Source organism: Monodelphis domestica, chromosome 7 (genome assembly GCF_027887165.1).
Source record: "Monodelphis domestica isolate mMonDom1 chromosome 7, mMonDom1.pri, whole genome shotgun sequence".
NCBI classification, from domain to species: Eukaryota; Metazoa; Chordata; class Mammalia; order Didelphimorphia; family Didelphidae; genus Monodelphis; species Monodelphis domestica.
Window position 1 is genome coordinate 138,040,833 of NC_077233.1, and position 21,578 is coordinate 138,062,410.

Genomic DNA, 21,578 nt, shown 5'->3' on the forward strand with positions numbered 1-21,578 from the left:
CAGCTCATTTTACAGATGAAGAAATGGAGGCAAAAAGAATAAAGTGACTTGCCCAGGATCACACAGCTAAAGTGTCCGAGGTCAGATTTGAACTCGGGCTTGTGACTCTCTCCACTGTGCCACCCAGCTGTCCCAACACCTATGCCTAACACATAGTAGGAATTAATATTTACTTATTATAATTATAATTACTTAATTACTGAATTGAATTGAAAAATATTTCAGGGGCTATTAGAGGGCTCAGTGCATAGAGAGATAGGCCTAAAGATGGGAAGTCCTAGGTTCGAATCTGGCCCCAGATATTTCTTAGCTGTGTGACCCTGGGCAAGTCACTTAACCCCCATTGCCTAGCCCTTACTGCTCTTCTGCCTTGGAACCCAGACACAGTATTGATTCTAAGATGGGAGGTAAGAGTTAAAAAAAAAAGAAAAGAAAAATAATTCACCCATCTGGGTTCCAGTTTACAAGGGCAGGAGGAGGGCCCCGTGGACTGCGTTGGTGTGGTCCATGGCTGCGTGTTTTCCTCTTTCCTGGTCTCCCTTTTCTTCCCCCCCTCCACCTCGGGGGAAAACCAGAAGCTCTTGTTTGCCTTGGGGCCTGATTTTGATCTGGGGTCATATATCTGGGGTCTGGGAAGGTGAAGGGACTCAGGATGGGAAACCCCAGCCCTTCGGCTTCCAATCCATCTCCTTTTCCCTTCTCAGGGCGAATACCGTGTCCGGATCATCTACGCGGGTTCATAGATGACCGACTGGAACAGCTGAATGCCTGGGACAGCACGGGATCTGGGTGAATTATGGGTAAGATGAGTAGCATTTGGCTAGGGAGAGAGGAGGCATGGCTCATCAAAGTACAGAGGCGGGAAGGAGGCTGGTAGATGTGGGAGTGGGGGGGGATGGGACAGGGGAGACCTGGGGGGACCCCTGCCTGCCTAGAATATGACGAGGGTCTGGGGATAGCCTGGGCCGCATCGACTGTCAGAGACACTATGGCAGGGATCTTTCTTCAGGTATGGGACTGGGCCGAATGATCTTTAAAATCCCTTCTAATTCCGAGATTCTCTGATTCTACTTGTAGATGAGATGGGACCAGAAGATAGAGGAATTTTGTTTTTTTAAACCATTACCTTTTGGCTTAGAATCAACACTGTGTATTGGTTCCAAGGCAGAAGAGCAGTAAGGGCTAGACAATGGGGGTTAAGTGACTTGTCCAGGGTCTCACAGCTGGGAAGTGTCTGAGCTAAGATTTGAACTCAGGATCTCCCATCTCCAGGCTTGGTTCTCTATTCCAACTGCTCCCAAGATGAAGGAATTTTAAAGGCAGGTTAAAATTTGGCCTGAATATGATCCTGGAATTTCAGAACTAGAAAGGATCCTAAGGATGACATAGTTCAAACTCTATCTGAAATAATAGTCCTTTTTACAATATCCTCCTTAAAATCATTACCAGTCCTTACTTAAAGATCTTCAGTGATGGGGAATTTACTCCTAACTTAGGGAGCAGTCCATTTCAATTTTCTGTAGCTCTGTTAAGAAGTGTTTTCTTACAGGGAGGGAAAAGCCTGCCTGCTCAAAGAACTTGGCAGCACACATTTAATCTCAGCTCGACATGACAGCCCTTCAAATAACTGTCAGAGAACATGTTTTTCTCCTGCCCTAAATCTTCTCTTGACACCCCTGGAGTAGCATATTCAGCCCCTACACCTTAAGGTGAATTATCAGAATTGTTCTTTCTGATAGGAAGCTTAGGGTAGCTTGAAGGCTCTGGGTAGTAGAATGACTATTAAGAGGAAAGGCAGGGGTGACAGCTAGGTGGCCCAGTGGATTGAGAGCCAGGCCAAGAGACCGGAGGACCCTGGGTTCAAATGTGGTCTCAGACACTTTCTAGCTATGTGACCCTGGACAAGTCACTTAACCCCTTTTGCCTTGCCCTAACTGTTTTTCTGCTTTGGAACCAATCAATAAACAGTATTAATTCTAAGATGGATGGTACGGGTTTGCAAACTTTTTTTTTTTTTAAAGGAAAGGTAGCTAGATGGTGTCATGGATAAAGTACCTGGAGTCAGGATGATTCATCTCCTGAGTTCAAATATGACCTCAGATATTTACTAACTGAGTAACCCTAGATTCGTCACTTAACCCTATTTGTTTCATCTGTAAAATGAGCTGGAGAAGGAAATGGTAAACCACTCCATTATCTTTGCTAAGAAAACACCAAAAGGGGTCGCAAAGAGTTGGGCATGCCCAGGGAGTGGCAACTCCTGCATCAAAGTATTCCATAGATTTTCATCACCTAAGGCCTCGACCCATGAGTTACCTTTAATGCCCAGCCAGAGGGCACAATTCATTTTAAACAAAGCAAAAACATCTAATGAAATGATATTCTAAGAAAAATAGCTACAAAACATTTCCCTGATAAAATTGGGGTACCTTCTCCCAAAAGTATATACAAGAACAACAGAAAAAAAGGAAACACACAAAAGGGACAAATACAAAGAAGGGCACACACGTCTCTAAAACAAGTAGTCAATACACATATATGAAGGGGAACACAGGAAACACAGCCAGGGCACACACAAAGGGCCAAATCATACCTCTGTCTGAAGCTGTTTGGATAAATACCATCTTGCTGAAGGCTCTATTTCTGCATCTGCATCATCTCCAGCTTCTGGGTTGGCAGAAATCTCCATCTATCTCTTTAAGGAAAGAGCAGGCACTGAACCATGCTGGTAGTTTAAAGCCCATACATAGCCTTTTCATTGTTCTTTCTAGTCCTGTCAGAAGAAGCAGAAATCCTTCCCTGGAACAGGCACAAATTTCCCCTTTGGTTTTCCAGTCTTTTTCTCTCAGGGTCTCAGCTACAGAGACCGTCAGGGGCCTCCAGATTAATCTTTCTTTCAATTTCTCTTTCTAGCCCCAACATCTTGGGAGCTTGAGTCCCTCCTCACTCTAGGTGATGGGGAGTATTTTATATCATCCCCAATGTTAATCTCTGTAGGTTACATTCTTTCCCTTTTCATATGCAGATATGGTCAGCCCAAAGCCTTGAAGCACATGCTTCCATGTTGATTGCTCCCCAGTGGGATATTTTGTCATTGTAGTCTCAGTGTCTAACATGGTACCTTGAACAGAATAGATGTTTAATAAATATTGACTGCATTGCAAAGGGGCATAAGAAGTTTAAAGAACCAGTGCCTTAGAACAGTGCTCAGTACTCAGTAGACACTCAGCAAATATTTGCTGATTTGAATCCAGGTAAAGATGAACCTGGAATTTCAGAGATGGAGGTCAGGGCATCACATGACATATGGTAACCTTCAGACTGAGGTGTGTGCTGAGATTGGAGAGTCATAGGATTAGAGCTATAGAAGTAGGAAGGCCCTTGGATGCCACCTAGCCCAATCCCCTCATTTTATAAACGAGGAGAGTGAGGCTCATACTTTTTTTTTAAACCCTTACCTCCTGTCTTGGAATCAATACTGTGTATTGGTTCTAAGGCAGCAGACAGGTAAAGGCTAGGCAAAGGGGGTTAAGTGACTTGCCCAGGGTCACACAGCTGGGAAGTGTCTGATACCAGATTTGAACCCAGGACTTCCTCACAAATCTGGAATGACTTGTCCACCATCACACAAATAGTAACAGAGCGTGAGATTTAAACACGTATCTTCCAGCTCCAACCCCATGGACAGAAGAAAGATAGAGGGCTAATGACTGAACCAGATTTTGGCAGAAGATTGTGTCCCTAGCCTAGGCTGTTGATGACAGCCAATCTGTGATCTGCATGTTCTAGTTTTTGCTTTGGTCCCCCTCCCCACTTCCACCCCCCCACACACACACTTCTTACTCAACTCAAGGAACAACCAATGAAGTCAGAACCAAGATGGGTGGGGCCAATAGGAAAATAATGTTTATTTTAGGAGGAGCTGGATGAATAGGGGACTGATTTGCAGGGACCAACCCTAGCACTTTCCAGGTCTGTCAGGGAGGAGGATAATTGCAAAAGCCTGAACTTTCCCCTGGCCCAGGCTCTCAGAAAACTCCCTTTAGTCCCAGAGTCAGGCTCTTAGACCACAATTAACTGGAAGCAATAACCAGCCTCCTCCTAGTCCCAACTCAAATACACATCCACTTCCTCCCCAATTCCTTCCAAGACTGAGACTGCAGGACTGGACTCCCATCTCCTCTCTTCTCTACAATTAACCCAGTCAGTGAGCGGCTCATTTCCCATCACCACACTCAGATTCCCTCCAGTCCAGGTCACCAGACGATAAGCAGACTCTCACCTATCCTAAGGCTCTGAAACAAAACCCCACCTTCTGCCCAAGCTGGGCTCCCAGACAACAAGTGGACTTTGCCCAGTGCCTTCCCTAAGCAGCCCCAAATAACATCCCCCCCCATAAACAATAAGGGGACAATTTCCCCCCACTCAGAGATAACAATCAGATTGCAAAGCCCTCAGGCTCCGGCTGGGAGAAGACAAATCAGACCCAGGCTCAGATGTTCAGGAGCATGTCCAAGCCAGCTCTCGGGCCCCCTCTCCCTGCCCCACCCGCTCACTGGCCTCCAGAAACAGCCCCTTTCTTTTCTATGGGGAATCGTCCTGCTTAAACATTGAAGGAAACTGTCAGTCACATTCACACTTTCTGGCAGGGTCAGCCAGTGATCATGTGACCTTGTCATTCACCAGCCCTGGCCCCTCTCCCTGGGTGTCTTGTCATGTGACCTTGTCAAATGTTTGGACAGAGGGCCTGGGGCCTGTCAGGGAGATTAAGTAACTCACCCTGAGAAAGTTCTCCAAATTGACAAGGGGGCTGAGCTTCCTAGAGAGTTGGGAGTGGGAGGGGATGAGGTGGGGATTGGAGAGGATGGGGACCAAAGGTCTGCTGCCCAGGACCAGAGAGACAAAGGCCTCCTTACCTCTGCTGCTCTGCACAGGGTAGGCTGGGGAGAACCTGGCTGCTCTAACACTCCCCCAGTGTTCCCTCTACTCCCATTTCACTGGGACATCTGAGGGCCTAGAAACTCACAGGCTGGCAAAATCTCCCTCCTTGGCTACCAGGCTCCTCCATCCAAGCCCTCAGCCTTAATCCCTTGTCACTCAATGGAAAATCATCTGTGAGCATCATCTGTGAGCCCCACAGCAAATGGTTCCCAGAATAGGCATCGGATCTGAAACACAAGACTGGGCAATACTGAGGAAGATGGGGAAGCTGAAGCAGCAAGGCCCCCCAAGAGAGAGACAGGAAGTGTCATGTGCTATGCAAGTCAAATCACAGCCACCATCTTCCCTTCTACCTTCATGGAAATGACTCCATACCCTGAGCCCAAACCCTGAGACTGGGAGCATCCTCCCTTCCTCACTTTCCTAGACCATCAGCCCTGATCCCTTCCAGCCTGACCACCACGGCTATCAGTCAGGGGAATCCCATGGAGAAGGGGTCCATCTTACCCCAACACCAACCATTGACTTATTGCCCCAGAGGGATAAGTTAAGGCCATAGTACTACCTATAATGGAGATGCAACCTGACAACTGTTTGTACAGTTGCTAAAACCTTCACCTCCTCAGTAACTACATCTTTTGAAGGCTCTGGAAAGAAAGTTTTTGGCACCAAAGCCCTTGGCACTGTCAAATGGTTCAAAATCAGAAACAGATATTAAATAGAAATGACATTTAAAAAGAGACATCACCATCTGCTTTGCCATTGTACCCTACTATGGGATCTTGACAATTAGGTGGTGAAGTGGATGGAGGGCCAGATCTGGAGTCGGTATTGTGAGCTCAGATACTCAGATACTAGTTGTAGGACCCTGGGCAAGTCACTTAACCTCCGATTGCTTCAGTTTCCTCAACTATAAAATGGGGACAACAGTAACATCTATTTTCTAGGGTTTTGTGAAGATAAAATGAGATACTAATTGCAAAACATTTAGTTCAGTGCCTAGCATATAATGAGTACTATATACATACCAGCTATTATTATTATTATTATTATTATTATCATCTTTCCATCAGACTTGTAGTTGTTTCCTCCCTTAGAATTGAAGCTCCTGGGGCCAGCTAGGTGGCTCAGTGAATAGATAGCCAGGCTTAGAGACAGAAGGTCCTGGCCTTAAATGTGTCTTCAGACCCTTCCTAGCTGTGTGACCCTGGGCAAGTCACTTAACTCTCATTCCCTAGCCCTTACCTTTCTTCTGTCTTGGAACTGATACACAGTATTACTTCTAAGGCAAAAAGTAAGGGTTAAAAATAAAAAAAAGTATGTAAACTCCTTGAAAGAAGGACCTATATATTTTTTCTTTTTTCTTCTCAACATTTTTCTTATTGTCATGCAAAATATACCTCTATATTGGTCATTGTTTTAAGAGTACACTTATACATAACCAAAACTCCAAAATAAGTTCATAAATACACTGATGTGAAAGACGACTCCAGTGGTTCTTTTTTTTGGAGGTTGTAGTGAACGAAAGGTTTGGTCTTTCAGTATTGATAGAAAAAGAGTGGCGACCTCCCTTCTCAAAGTGGGGTTCGGGGGAGACAGCAGATGTAATGGAGAAAAGGTTTGGGATGGTAAAGGGAACAGGATCCAGGAGGACAGCTGATGTTTAGGGTTGGCTCAGAGAGAGGAGAGGGGGTTTGAGGATTTTCCCCCTTCTGCCTTCTCTCCTTAGCTATGGCTACTCTCCCAGATTTCCTCTTGTCCTCTTGTCTCCCCTCCACTACAAGAGACCAAAGGGTCTCCCCTGGATCTGTTCATTCACACTTGATTCACAGCTTGGGGAAAAGATAACTATTTTAATGTCAACTCAATCAGGATAATACAAAGGATTAACTGGCAGGGAAAGTATGGGAGAAGAAAGTGGGGAAAGGGGGTCTCTGTCTCTATCTAAAACCCTTCTTCCTCCCTCCTCAAGTTTGGGGGGAACTCAGGCTTTGACAGCCTGAGCCCCCTGAGAGAAAGTCAGGTTGGCTGATCCTGGGTTTGTCCCCTTGGCCACAGTTCAGACCCAGGGCACCAGGAGCTGAGGTAAAGTCTGACAGAGATTCAAAATGCCTTTTCTCAGATTTCTCTTCAGTGAGTCTCTTCAATTGGGAAATGTTGGGGGGGAAAGATTTCCAGTCACAAGCAGGAAAAAGTGGGTAACCCTCAGGAGAAAGTCTTACTCAATCTTCTCTCTTCAGCTTCTCCCGTCTGAGAGACCAACTGATCTTCAGAAGGAACCTTCTGCTTCTCCTCAAGATTCCAACCTCCTCGGGCCCCTACCCCCATCGAGCTGATCAGATCCACACACTCTTCAGCCTGGCACTTTGCTTATGTGCCAGTCTCTGTCACAAGGTGTATAGCTTTCCCCATCAAAAGTCTTTCAGGATTGTCCCGGATCATTGCATTGCTGAGAGTAGCCCAGTTTTCATAGATAGCCATCATCCAAATAGTGCTGTTATTGTGTACAATGCTCTCCCTGTTCTGCTTATTTCACTCTGCATCAGTTCCTGCAGATCTTTCCAGCCTTTTCTGAAATCATCTTGCTTATCAAAAGCAGGATCTATGTTGCTTTGCTACTTGGTATCTGTAGTACTTAGTACAGTGCTTTGCACATAAGCAAACACTTTAAAAGTGTTTTTTCATTCATTTTCTTTTTAAAAACCTTAACCTTCTGTCTTAGTGTGAATTTTAAGACAGAAGGGCAAGAGTTAGGCAATGGAGATTAAGTGACTTGCTCAGGGTCCACACAGCTAGGAACTGTCTAAAGCCAGGTTTGAACACTCCAAGTCTGACACTCTATTCACTGTGCTACCCAGCCGCCCCTTTTTCATTCATTCGGAGATTCCCTCTGGAGATCTCTTGAGTTCTGACTCTGGGTGCTTCTTACAGTTTCTGCTGACCCCATGGTGTTCCTACTGAATAAGGGCCCAAAGGCAGACCTACCCTGGGTGTCTCAGAGGTTGACACTCCATCCTCTGTCCACTCCCCCATACACAATCCCCAAGCCCCAAAGGGAGCAAATGACCACAGGCCCATTCACTCTCCCCACTAGAGGCACCACAGAGAAAGCCTTCACAGGGCCTTCGAGAAATGACTCCAACCCTACCAATGCCTCAGCAGAGAAAGAACTCAGAAATTAGAAATTAAATTGATGCCTCTCTCAGGGCCCAGCAAAGGGGTCTGTGCCCAAGAAGCCCTTAAGAAATGTTCATGGAATGAAAGCCTAACAAAGGAGAGGCTAAAGGCTTGGGGCAGATGGAAGAAGGATAGTGGGAAGACAAAGAACAGAATAGACAGCAGATGGGTGGACTTATGAGAGAGGGAATAAGGACACATTGCACACTGTTGGATGCTCGTTCTGACCTGGGGCAGGTGTACAGTAGTCCTGTGTAGGACATTCAAGCAGACCCTTTCTCTTTGGAGAAAGAAACAGAGGAGGGGCAGATCTCTTCTGTTTTCCATGGAGACAATGAGAGAGTAGGGCCAGATGTGTGGCCAGATGTGCTGAGTAGAAAGACAACTCCTCCCATTGTCCATGACCAGCCCTTTTGAAGCATCTGTCCATACTCCTCTCAAGTAGATAATTATGGGGCAGGAGGCAGGCAGGCAGGGAGGGAGGGGCTTCAGTCTTCCCATTTTTAAAAAAGGATGCTATCGTCTAGCTCTTCCCCCTACCCTGTCAGTGCTGCGGGCCAGCTGGCCCCTCCACCTGCCCCTCAGAGGCAGCCCAGAATTCTCCCCCCACAGATGGGCCCTCGCCCTTCTCCTGGGATCCTCTGCAGCTGGGTACCACTACTTCCTTACAGCTGGCCTCCTGATGCCTGTCCCCTCTATCCAGGGGCCACGGAGATCCAGAACTCTGGTAAGTTCTGGAGTGTGAGGGATCTCTTGGCCCTGAAGTCTCCTAACAAACAAGACCTCCCATGACCTCGGAGGGTGTCTGTCCGTCTCCTGGATTGAGGTCCAGTTTGTGAGTCCTTGCCAGGCCTTTCGGAACCTCTCCCTGACTCTCGCCTCCCTCCCTGTCTCCTAGTTTAGAGTGATGTGAGAGGCCGCCTGGGCCCTTCATGTCTTGTCTCTGCATCCCTAGAGAAGACTAAAGCGTAGAGGGTGTCCCCTGCGGTCCTGAAGAGGCTGTGGGGGTGGAGGTCGGGCTTCGGAGCTGAGTTTCGGTGGGAACAGAGCTGCTAACTGAGGCTCACAGCTGGAGCCTGGATGGCCCAGCCCTCCCACAGAGGACAGTCCCTTATGTAAATAGGGTCTCCTCTACCACTGCTGGAGGGATTTTCTGTGGGGGAGATGAAGAAGATGAAGGATCTTTCCATGCCCCACTCCCCCAAGAGCTTTTAAAGAACTTTAAAATGTATGTATGTGGGTGGGTCTGCCCAACCAGGGTGGCCTCCACATGGCTGAAGATGCAGTTTTAGGGCCTCATGGGAGCCAGGAGTCTCCACCCCCAAGTGTCTGGGGTATTTTCCTAGTGCCCCTGGAAGGCTTATCCTGCCCTCCTCCAAGCCCACAGGGAGCTGGCAGACCTAAAACACTATCCCGTTTTCCTTTCTCAACTGCCTTCTTAAAGTCCTTCTCCTCCACATAATTCAGTTCTTCTCCACCAGCTCCTTCCCAGGGGTGACTGCCTGCTAGCCCTCCACCCTCTTCTTTCCCTGTCCAATTCCTGCCCATCCTTCAAGACCCAGCTCAAACGTTCCTTCTCCCAGGAGCCTATTCCCCCAAGCCAGAGATGACCTTTCCTTGTTCTGACCCCGCCAAGGCTCCTTATTTGGGTGTCCCAGGCATTTATCACATTCTGCCAATATTCTAGCCCTATGTGTATTCAAGCTAAGAGCAGAAACTTCTCCAGATCAGGAACTAAGTCTTGTTCCTTCATGATCTACTTCCAGGCATCCTGGCTTGATTGCTCCTCAGAGACACCATCCTTCTCCCCTCCTCTGAGATGGAGAAAGATGCTACCTCTCTAACTGATCAGCTCTGAGGTCTATCTCTTCCTCCTTCCCACAGGGGGAAAGAATCCAAGCAGAAAACTCATTTTCTGCTTCTGTGGTCAAGAGCCTAGAAAACTGTACTCCTTTGTCCTCCCCATTGTTGAATAGTTCATTCCTCTTTACACTAAATAAATTAATGACTGCTAACCAGGGGTATGCTGGTAAATGTTTAACAACCAGCTCTTCAGGGGGAAAATGTATACAGGACAAACTTTTAAGTTTAATCTACATTAACTTTTTCTCCATTGCTTTCTTAAGTCTAGACAAAACAATAAATCAAGCCTTGATTTACAGGGTGTTACTGATTTCCAAGGTGTAAATACTCACCCTGAAAATTCAACAATCAGCTCTCAGAAAGTCCAGATTAATTTGGCTCCAGTACACTCTTGCCACTAACTCTTGGTGTGTAATCAATGCTAGCATTGTGGATGGAGGTTGGGAAAACTGGACAGTCTGGGAAAACTGAGAGACATATCCAGTGACTAGTGTGAGCAGTAAAGCAATGATTTCTCCCTGGAAAGATCACAAACCTTTTAAGTCACTCTGCAATCTTATTAAATGGCCAGCTGGAAAAGCTGGTTTATGGGAGAGTGTGTAAACAGAGAGAGATTAATAACCTGGAGGGAATAAAAAATACCCTAGACCAGAGGGGTCAAACAAACAGGCTGAGGGCCCTCCTAAGTGCAGGCAGGAACCAGATTAAAATGGAATTGGAATATAGTTAACAAAATAAATAAAAATACAATAGAACATAAATATTTTTAATTTGTGGCTTTCTGTGTCAGTATGCAGCCTGAAGGGATTCATATGTGTAGTTTAGCATCCTCCCCTTTCTATTTGAATTTGACACCACTGTCCCTAAGAAAACAAGCTACAGCACAGCATTAAGGTGGCTCAGTGGATTGAGAGCCAGGCCTAGAGACCAGAGGTCCTGGGTTCAAATCTAATCTCAGACATTTCCTAGTGGTATGATCCTGGGCAAGTCCTTTAGCCCCCATTGCCTAGCCCTTACCACTCTTCTGCCTTGGAACCAATACTTGTTATTGATTTTAAGATGGAAGGTGAGGGTTTGGTTTGTTTGTTTCTTAAGTCAGTTAAATGAAGCAGATGCCAAGAAGTCAAGGAAAAAAGTTTGAGAGGGATGACTTTCATGGGCATCTATTTGGTGGTTCCCAGTTTGGATTCACATGTCAGCAGATATATTGTTGCTCCTCCATACTGACCTCTCTTTCAGCCGCTTGCCAATGGATGAGAATATTTACAGAGTGAGGGTCAGCCCCCTTAGTCATCACTCTCCTTACTTATTTCTGTATACTGGCATTTTATGTCTCTCCATATTAATACACACCGATTGGAGATTATTCTCACAAGTAGAGTACATATGCAATACATATACTCATATATTTATTTACCTCTGTACATATGGTTTCCTCTGATAGAATGTAGGCTTCTTACATTCACAGATTATTTCGTTTTTGTCTTTATATCTCCAATGTCTGGCACAATTTCTGACACTTACATTCTTTTTTTTAAAATATAAAATGAATATTTTTGTTACATTAACTTAAAAAGACTTTATGCAAACAAAACTAATGCAGCCAAGATTAGAAGGAAAGCAGAAAATTGGAGGAAAATATAAACAGTTTCTTGGATAAAGGCTTACTATCTAAAACATACAGAGAGCTTTCTGACACTTAAATTCTTGCTGAATCATGGGACTTCAGTCTAAACCTCTCCAACTTCTCTGACCATGTTACTCTTCTGCTCAAAAAGCTTCAATTGCTCTCTGTTTTCTCTAAGGTAAAACATAAATCTCTTTGAATGGTATTTAAGTCCTTTTACAATCTGGATCTAATCTATCTTTCCAGACATTTCTCATCACTTTCCCTCATATACTCCAGCCAAATTGGCCATCTTGCTGTGCCCAGTACACAACATTCAGTCTCCTGATTCTGGTCTTTGTGTAATTGGGCTATTTTACCCTTTTTAAAAAAGTTTTAAGACAGCTTTTTTCCCCTGATTACACATTGTTACATTTTTAGTAACTGTTTTCTGACATTTTGCAATCCATGTTCTCTCCCTCCTTTCAACCTTCCCCCTCCCCAAAATGGCAGAAAAGGTTGTACATGTGGTTTACCATATACATTTCCATGTACATCATGTTGTGAAAGAAGACACACATCATTTACACTAGAGAAAAATTCATGGAGGAAATAAAGTGAAGAATGGCATGCTTTAATCTGCATTTAGATTCGATGGGTTCCTTCTATCTCATTAGATATCTTTTTTGTCATGAGACCCTGGAGTTGTTCAGGTCCTTGAACTGCTGAGAATAGTTAAGTAATTCACAGCTGATCATTGTACATTAGTGTTGTTTCTATGCACAAAGTTCTTCTGGTTCTGCTCACTCCACTTTGCATCACTTCATCCAAGTCTTTTCAAGTTTTTTTGTGATCATCTTATTTGTCATTTCTTAGCATGCAATAATATTGCATTACAATCATATACCACAGCTTGTTTAATCATTCCCCAATTGATGGAAATCCCTTTAGTTTCCAGTTGGCATATTTATTCTTCAACACTCTCCTTCCTTACATCTTTCTCTTGGACACCCCAGCAACATCCCAGGCTCCACTCAAGGGCAGCCTTTTACAAGAGTCTTTTCATTTTTGAACACTCCGTTCTTCTTTGTGTTACTTTTGTTTATATTTTATATTTGGCTATCTGTGCATGTTTATTTTTGCTCCTCTCCCTTTCGGTAGAGTGTAAGCTTCTTTGTCATTTTATTCTAACCTCCTAACTGATACATAGAAATATGTATATGTAATGGGGGTAATCAGGGAGCCCCTCTGTTTGTCTCCATTTATAATTAAATGTTATTGAATTGAACTGAATTTTTCAGAGAAGGAAATTTAGGCTTAGGATGGGGAGATGAGATGCCCAAGGAAACACAAGAGAAATGGTGACAGAACTCTAAGTCATATCCCTTGACTTTGTATTTAATATTACTTTTGTGACACTATTTTGATCATTTCTGTATCTCCCTTAACCCTGTGAGTGGTCCTGCCTTCAGCAGGCATTATTGCTTGTGAAGGATTTAATTTTATTAGAGTTTGAAGGGGAAACATTCCCAGGTTTGAAAAAAATTACCTTCCATCGGTGCCTTTTTGTGTTTTCTTTTGAGAATTGTGGGATTTAGAGCTGAAAGGAACCTTAAAGGTCATCTACTCCAATCTCTTCATTTTGCTGAGAAGGAAACTGTCTCAAAGTGGTAAAGTGATTGTCTGAGAACATACAATTAATTATCCATTATTTATTTATCACCTATGAAGTGCCAGGTAGCATTCCAGGTGTGAGGATTGAAAAAAAAAAACTTGCCCTCAAGGAGCTTACATTCTTCTGGGCAAAGGCAGCATGTGGATAAATAAGCATGTTCAAAACAAATACTAGGCCCATGGGGAGAGGAAGGCACTACAGCTAGACTTCAGATAGAAGGCACTGTCTGAGCAGAATTTTGAAGGAAAGGAAGGATTCTAAGAGGTGGAGATGCAATGGGGGTACATGCAAGGCATGGTGGGAGGGCAGCCTCAAATAATATAAAGGACAGTCAATAGCAGCACATTCTTGCCCCAGTCTTCTGACTCCTGCTTTTCTGTCTTGACATTCTGGGTACCCAGTAAGTAGACATGGGGCATCCATTTTTAGCACTGAGCAGAGTGAAATCTGGGAATTCCAGTACTTGGGGGAAAATTCCATTCAAACAAGGTATGCATCTGAGGTATGTTCATGCTTGAGGTAGGCTGTAGAGAAAGGAGAGAGGGGAGTTGAAGGAATTTAGGAATTTGGGGTAGAGAAAAAAAGGGCAAACCTGCTACTGTGCTTCCTGAAGATTCAGAAATGAAAACGGTAGGGATCTGAAAAGGATGGAGTGAACTTTCTTTTTTGTTTTATTTTATTTTTATTTTTCTAAAACGATTAGCTTCTATCTTAATGACAGAAGAGCAATAAGGGCTAGGGAATCAGGGTTATGTGACTTTCCTAGGGTCACTCCCCAAAGAAGTGTCTGAGGCTACATTTGAACCCAGGTTCTCTTGATTGCAGGCCTGGTACTCTATAAACATTACCTAGCTGTCCCTGGAATGAAATTTCATTTTTTTTAAACATTATTTTATTTGGTCATTTCCAAACATTATTCATTGGAGACAAAGATCATTTTGGAATGAAATTTCAAAGAAAAATGGGATGCTGAGTGATGGGAGCTCAGATGAGATCTGGGTGACAGTGATGGTAGGGAGCAAAAATGCCAACTTTTCCCTATGGTCCTGTATGTCAGAAGTATGAGAAAAGGAGCATCCTTGGAAATGGGTCTAAGAGGTACGGTAAAGGCAAATGATAAATGTTGGAAAGGAACATGATCAAATGTTTTCAGGAGAAAGCTAGGTTTCAAGGAGTACCAAAATAGGTGGAAAGAGTGCAAGATCTGGGGATGAAAAGGAGTTTTCTCCCTTTAGAGCAAATAGGGAGGACCCAGAAGATGCAATGGAAAAAGAGGTTAGAGGAGAATAGGATGGGAGAGGGTTGGGATTATGACTACTATTGAGAGCAGCTGGTGTGTTGACTTCACAGGTGCTTCTTAGCTCTCTTTCTCTTGATCTGCACATTCCTCATGGTATGGGTCCCAAACCAGGTTGCATGATGGGGCAAGAAATATACTACACCACCATCCCACCCACCCATGACTGCACCGTGATGGTTTTGGCTCGCCTTTGGTTTTTCCATTTTTGTCTTATATTTTTTGTCTCCCAGCCTCCGTAGCCTGGCCTACTGTCTACTTTCTTAGGAGGCTCTTCATCATGGCTCCATTCCTCTTTATATCTCCCACTCACCTTCCATCCTTCTCTTTTGCCCTCACCTAACCTTTTTACACTGCTGTTTGGTCTAAGGCTTTGCTGTCCCCCAATAGAGGGTGGCCTCTGGAAGCCAAATGGAGTGGGGGGGGGAGTGAGTCAGATTTGTTACGCCCTTTCCCCTCCTGGATGGAAACTTAGCCCTGACCACAAATGCAGAGCCTGCAAAGAGCTTTTCTTAACATGCTGAGGACAGATGTGGCGGGTCTGCTGGGGAAACGCACTGGAAACAGAATGGGGGTGGGGGCCCAAGAGGCTAAGGTTAGGACAGGAAAGGGTTTACAGATTTGTCAGTCTTTAATTAAAAGTAGTTAAAGTGATTTCCCAGCTGCCTGGTGGATTTGCCATCTTGCAACGTTTCAGAAAGAAAAAAAAAAGCGTTGATTCAATTACCCTCTTCCTGTTTAGTCATAGATCATAGCATGTCAGAGCCGGAAGGGGCCTTTGAGATCACCTAACCAACACCTTCATCTTACAGATGGGAAAACTGAGGCCCCGAGAGGGCTTCAACCAAAGTAAAAAGGTAGGTGAGCTACAGAGCTGAAATTAGAACTAAGATCTTCCAACTTCCAGTTGAGGACCCTTTCTATGACACTATACGTCTCCCCTCGTGTGCGTAGGAAACTGTGCCTGGCCTCTTTCTCACCTTTTTTCTTCTTCTCCTATTTTCCTCTCCCTCAACCAAATATTATCAAACTCCCTTCAAGAGTTTAGGGCTAGGGGGACAGGGATGAGAGTGGAAGGGAGATGGGACGTTGTGCTTGGGAATCACCAAAAAAAGGAGAAAGGAAAAATTTTAAACCCAAGATTCCTTCAAATAAAGCCCCATGCCCAAGAAGGTGAGAAATCACCCAGAAGTGGCCAAATTCCCTTGTTTATGGCTTGAAGCAAGGGCTGGATCTCTGCCCATCTCATGAAAAGAAAGACTTTTCTGTCCCCAGCTTCTCTTCCTCCTTAGCCTCCAGCCTTTTATCACGCAACTTCTCCAAGATTGAGGAGAAACCCTTGAAATTCTACAGTCGATCCCCCTTATTTTATGGAAGGGAAAATTGAAGAGCAGAGGAGAAGCGCCTGCCCAGAGTCAGAGAGAGAGTTAATGTCTGAGCCATGAGAAAAATCCAGATCTCCTAAGTCTTTCCCCACTCAGTGCCCTTTCCACTACTTTGACTAGGAGAACATTTTTTTGGATTAGAAGTCTGTTTGTTTTTTTCCACTGGGGAAGGTCCAATTCATATCTATTCAGCTGAGAAATATTCCCATTTCCTTAGGTGCATCTTTGTTTTTAGCCTTGTTCTCCAGGGATAAAGTGCCTTTATATGGAGGAAGTGAAGGTCTGGAATGAAAACTGCTGATGACTGTCTCAACAATGAGAGGCTGCTTGCTTTTTCGGAGTCATGACCCTGGGATCTGAGTTTAGCCTGCCCCTGCCCCCCTGATATTGGATCATGCTTCTTCACATCTCTAGGAAGCAACTTTTAATTATCAGTCCATTTTCCAGGTGAGGAGCCTGAGGCCTACAGCACATGGGAGTAGTTGGCCTCTAACCACCTGGGTTAAGGACTACCCCAGTTCCTAACTGGTAAAAGACAGGGGCCTAAGCTTCCTCTTTCGGCCTCCACTTCCTTGGCCCCAATGTGGCGATATCTAGGTCTAATGGGGAGGATACTTTTCAAAAAAACTCCATAATTCAAGTAAACATTGAAGTGCTTTTTTTTTTTTAACCCTTACCTTCCATCTTGGAATCAATGTGTATTGGTTCTGAGGCAGAAGAGTGGTAAGGGCTAGGCAATGGGGGTCAAGTGACTTGCCCAGGGTCACACAGCTGGAAAGTGTCTTGAGGTCACATTGGAACCCAGGACCTCCCATCTCTAGGCCTGGTTCTCAATCTACTGAACCATCTAAATGCCCCCTATGTCTAGATGTACTATATGCCCACCCTACCCTCCTCCTGGCAGTTGGGAAGAGGTTAGATGGTAGGCTAGGACATGAGAACTGGGGAATGAGCTATCGCCCTTCTCTGGGAGCAAACCGTCCTTGGCACTGGCCCTGTGGATCTCACCCAGGGGCCATCGTTCCCAGCTCCAGCTCTGGTTGCTACTCGAGGTTAGAGACAGAAGGTTGACGAGGAGAGGAGAGACCAGGGAGACTTCTGAGCGAGTAACTGAATTTGGATAGGTGAGAATGCAGCGCTGAGACCCTGAACCCAAGAATCTCATGGCTTGATGGCCAATTCTTTGCCTCTGCGGACACGAGTGAATGGCTGGAGAACACCAGAGGCAGCAGATTCTGGGTGGCCCTGCCCCCCTGGGGACCAGGGAGGTCCGACTGCTGACCTGGGACTTCTGTGAGGCCAGACCACAGAAAGTCTGCCTTCAAGGAAACCCAGTGTCCTGGGCAGGGCTGACGGGAGGGAGGGAGACGCCTCCTCCAAGGGCCCAGATTCCACGGGGATGAAAGCAAAAAGGCGGAGGTGTGGGGTATGTGGCATGCCCTGTGGGCACTAAAAAGTCTGGGGCTAGAAGCCTCAGAGCCCTGGAGGGGCAGGAGCTGGGCAGAGCTGACCATGTCCTACAGAGCCCACACCAGATTCTGGGGTTCCCTTCAGGAGTTCAGGGCTGGGGGGACAGCGATGAGGACGGAAGGGAGAATCACAAAACCTTTCCTCTAGTCCTTCCCATCTTTCCCTGACTCACCCCCAAACAAATGTGAAAACACACACACACACACACACTCACTCACACCCACGCATACACACACACACACTCATACACTCATACACACTCACACACACTCTCTCTCATACACACTCACACACTCACTCACACCCATGCATACACACACTCACACACTCACGCACTCACTCACACACACTCATACACACTCACACACTCACTCACACCCACACACCCACACTCACACACTCACTCACACACACTCATACACACTCACACACACACTCTCTCTCTCACACACACACACACACACAACCCCAGAACTGGGAAATGTCTGAGTTTATTGACAGAGAAAAATAAATTGTTTCACCCCCCCCCCCCCAGGGCATACCTATGGCTCCTTAGTAAGACGGCCACCCAGACACGAGCCACAGAAAAATGGCGCAGAGACACGAGGAGAAACCCCAGAGAGGGAGATGGGGGACAGACAGGTAGACAGACAGGAGGGGAGTCGGGGCCCCTTGAGAGAGGAGACCTCGAGGCAGGCAGGCTGAGATCTGGTGACAGGAGGTCATGTCAACGCTGCCCTCCCCTGCCCCGGCCCGCTTCTAAAGTGACATTATGACTTCCAGGAAAGAGATTTGGTGTCTCCTGGCCCCCTGAGAGAAGAAGATTGAGGCCGCGTGACTATTAGCGGGTGGAGGGCTGAGTGTGGGCCTTTTAATTCTAGTTTTCGGCTTTTTTTTTTTTAATTTTCAAGAAAACCAAATCAAATCAGCCTCATTAGGGACGCTAATATGTTCTGCAGCTTAATTTCAAAAGCAAGCCGTTTCGGTCTCGAAGGCCCGAACCCTCTCATTGCCCAGACAAACCTGGCATTATTTCTGGCCGAGGAGAGCCCTGATTGCCTTGGTTGCTGCATGCGTCCCAGATGTGGCAGCTCACGCAGCGGGGCCAGCCCACTGGGTGGGTGGGGTGTGGTCCTGCCTGGGCCTGGAGATGGGGGAGGGAGGAATCCCCAGACTCTGTTAGTGGTTAAATCATTTTATTCTTTTTTTTTTATCAGAGTAATCCTGTATAAAATGGAGCAAGCGGAGCAAATCATAGCGATTATGTGCTATCAACGGCCATTACTGAAGAGGAATTGTTGGCTTAATTTTTTTTTTTAGTAGTGTATCATAGTACATTTCTCATTTCAGGGATTTCCTTGGCAGGAGCACTCCCTCCATTCATACAGAACAGATTGCAGCTCCTCTGAGTAGCATGATCTTTGTGGGACACTGTGGCCAGAAGCGTGCATCAGCCGGTGGCCAGTCTTCTGGTGCCAGGGCTCTCTAGCTGAGGGGGGCTGGTCTTCAGCTGAGGCATGTAGAGTCTGCTACCTGGACTTAAATAAAGCTTGTAGCCCCCTGGCACCGGCCTTCAAGAAACGGGGCTTTCACACTACGATAGAAAAGGAAAATGATAAATGTTGGGGAGGGTGGGGCAAAACTGGGACACTGATGCATTGCTGGTGGAACTGTGAATTGATCCAACCATTCTAGAGGGCAATTTGGAACTATGCCTCAAGGGCTATAAAACAGTGCATGCCTTCTGATCCAGTAATACCCCTAGTAGGTCTGTATCCCAAAGAGATTTTTAAAAAATTGAGGGGGGGAATCTATTTGTACAAAATATCTACGGCTGCTCTTTGTCATGGTGGCAAAGAACTGGAAATTGAAGGGATGCCCATCAGTTGGCAGAATAAATTGTGGTATATGATGGTGATAGAATACTATCGCACTGTAAGGAATGATGAACAGGATGATTTCAGAAAGATCTTCATGGACTGATGCAGAGTGAAATGAGCAGAACCGGGAAAACATGATACACAGGAACAGCAATACAATGACCCGGGACAATCCTGAAGGACTTGGGACAAAAAACGCTCTGCACCTCCAGAGAGAACTGTTGGAGTCAGAATGCAGATGAAAACCTATGAATTTTTCATTGTTTATTTGGTATATGATTTGGGGGTTTGGGTTTTATAAGATTACTCACTTACAAAAATGAATAATATGGCAATAAAAATAAATTAAATTATATTAAAAAGAAAGAAGAAAAACTTTCAGAAGAGAACTTTTGAAATTTACAGTAAAAATAAAAGTATTTTAAAAATATTTTATGAATACATGAATAAACAATTTTATGGTAAAGAGAGAAGTGAGCAGAATCAGAACTATGTATACAAGGATGACATCAATATTAAAGAGAGAACAACTTTGGAAGGCTCAAGATCAACACTATTCCACAACACATTCCAGAGGACACATGATGAAACATCTACCCACCTTCTAACCGAGACAGGGGATAGACTCAAGTTGTAAATTGAGATCTGGGATTTTTGGATACAGCCTACATGGAAATTTGCTTCATTGATGATGCACACTTGATAGAGAGTTTGTTAATAAAAATATTTTTATTTATTGGAAAAAATTGAACAAAGGAGTTGTCCTAAAAGGTAATTTCTCTTTCTGATATTCTATGATTCTAAATTTATAATGAAAAAAGAAGGGAATAAGCATTTATGCCAGGTACAACTGTTATCTGATTTGATCCTCTTAACAATCCTGAGAGGTAGACCCCATTTTACAGTTGAGGAAATTGAGGCAAACAGAGTTTAAGTGACTTACCTAGGGATCACATGGCTAGTTGCTCGAGTCAATATTAGGGTAGTGGACCTAGCCACAGCATCAGGAAGACTTAAGTCCAAGATGTCTCTCTGATACATATGGCTAGGTGGCACAGTGGAGAGAGGGCTAGACTTGGAGTTGGAATGATCTGAGTTTAAGTCCTACAGTAGACACTTGGGACCCTGGGAAAGTTGCTTAATTTCTCTCAATTGCCTCAATGTGGTAGGATCATCAATTTCCCAAAGTAGCTTCCTCTGACCCTGACACAGGTCTACAGGGCATAAAAGGTCCCAAGCTTGTGTAGTTCTTGCCTCTCCAACCTGATGGGTGCCTGAAATCATTTGGCTGGCTGTCCTCTGATGACTGACCAGAGGCCTTTCCAGATGGAGTTGAGGGGCCCAGGAGCCTTCCTATTTGCAGGGTTCTTCCTCCCTAAAGCATGATATGAGCCAGGAGACCACCTGTCATCCCAGATTGCCAAGACTAAGCCAAATGTTGTAGGTGAGTACCCCCTTGGTTCATTGAGTGCCCCTTTGGTTCAGGTTTGGAGTAGGGAAGAAATGAGGCACTGAACCAGTAATGAAAGAGATTTACTTTGTTCCAAGGAAGCAAAAATACATACAATATAGACATATTAGGACATAGTTTTTCTGGACATGTCCCACGGGTCTCCATCCAGAAACACGTCTGTTCGGTCATCAGTGTATATTCAAGGGGTCTCATCAGTGTATATTCAAGGGGTCTCAGGCACTCACCAAGTCAGAGAAGCAGTGACTGCATGAGCTGGGGACTTTTTTCACCCCAGACTAGGAAGTTATATCAGGGAAATGGGGGCCAGTCAAGTTAATGGGGAAAGGAAGCTATGTCAGGGTCAGTGAAGCTGCCTCTGGAAATTGTTGATTCTACAACACTCAGTTTCCTTCTTTGTCAAACGGAGGCTGCTATAGGAAATTTGCTTACTGTATTGAGGGAGGGAGGGAGAGAATTTGGAACTTGAAATTTTAGGAAACTAAATTTTTTAAAATTATGTTTAAGTGTAACTGGGGAAAATATTTTTTAGAAGCAATATGTGCAAAGTGCTTACGAACCTCAAAATGCTACATAAATACTAGTTATTATTATTATTAGCTATGCTAGCTATGCAAAAAGACTAATTGTTATTGTCACCATCATCATTATTATACCACTCGCTGTGAGATGCTGGGCAAGTTCCTTATTCTGTCAGTGTCCCAGGTAACTCTCTATGACTCTTAAGGTGCAGAGAAGCCACAGATCTTTTTTTTTTTTCCCTAAACCCTTACCTTCCATCTTAGAATCAATACTATGTATTGGTTCTAAGGC

The 21,578-nt window shown here is 45.0% G+C and overlaps 1 long non-coding RNA gene across 1 annotated transcript; it reads left to right on the forward strand.

The window, feature by feature from the left end:
• On the forward strand, positions 1-19,639 carry LOC103097799 (uncharacterized). Its single transcript, XR_470342.2, has 4 exons — positions 1-80; positions 705-800; positions 16,180-16,391; positions 18,632-19,639. It is a non-coding gene; the product is annotated as an uncharacterized LOC103097799 (long non-coding RNA).
• Positions 19,640-21,578: the final 1,939 nt, after the last annotated feature.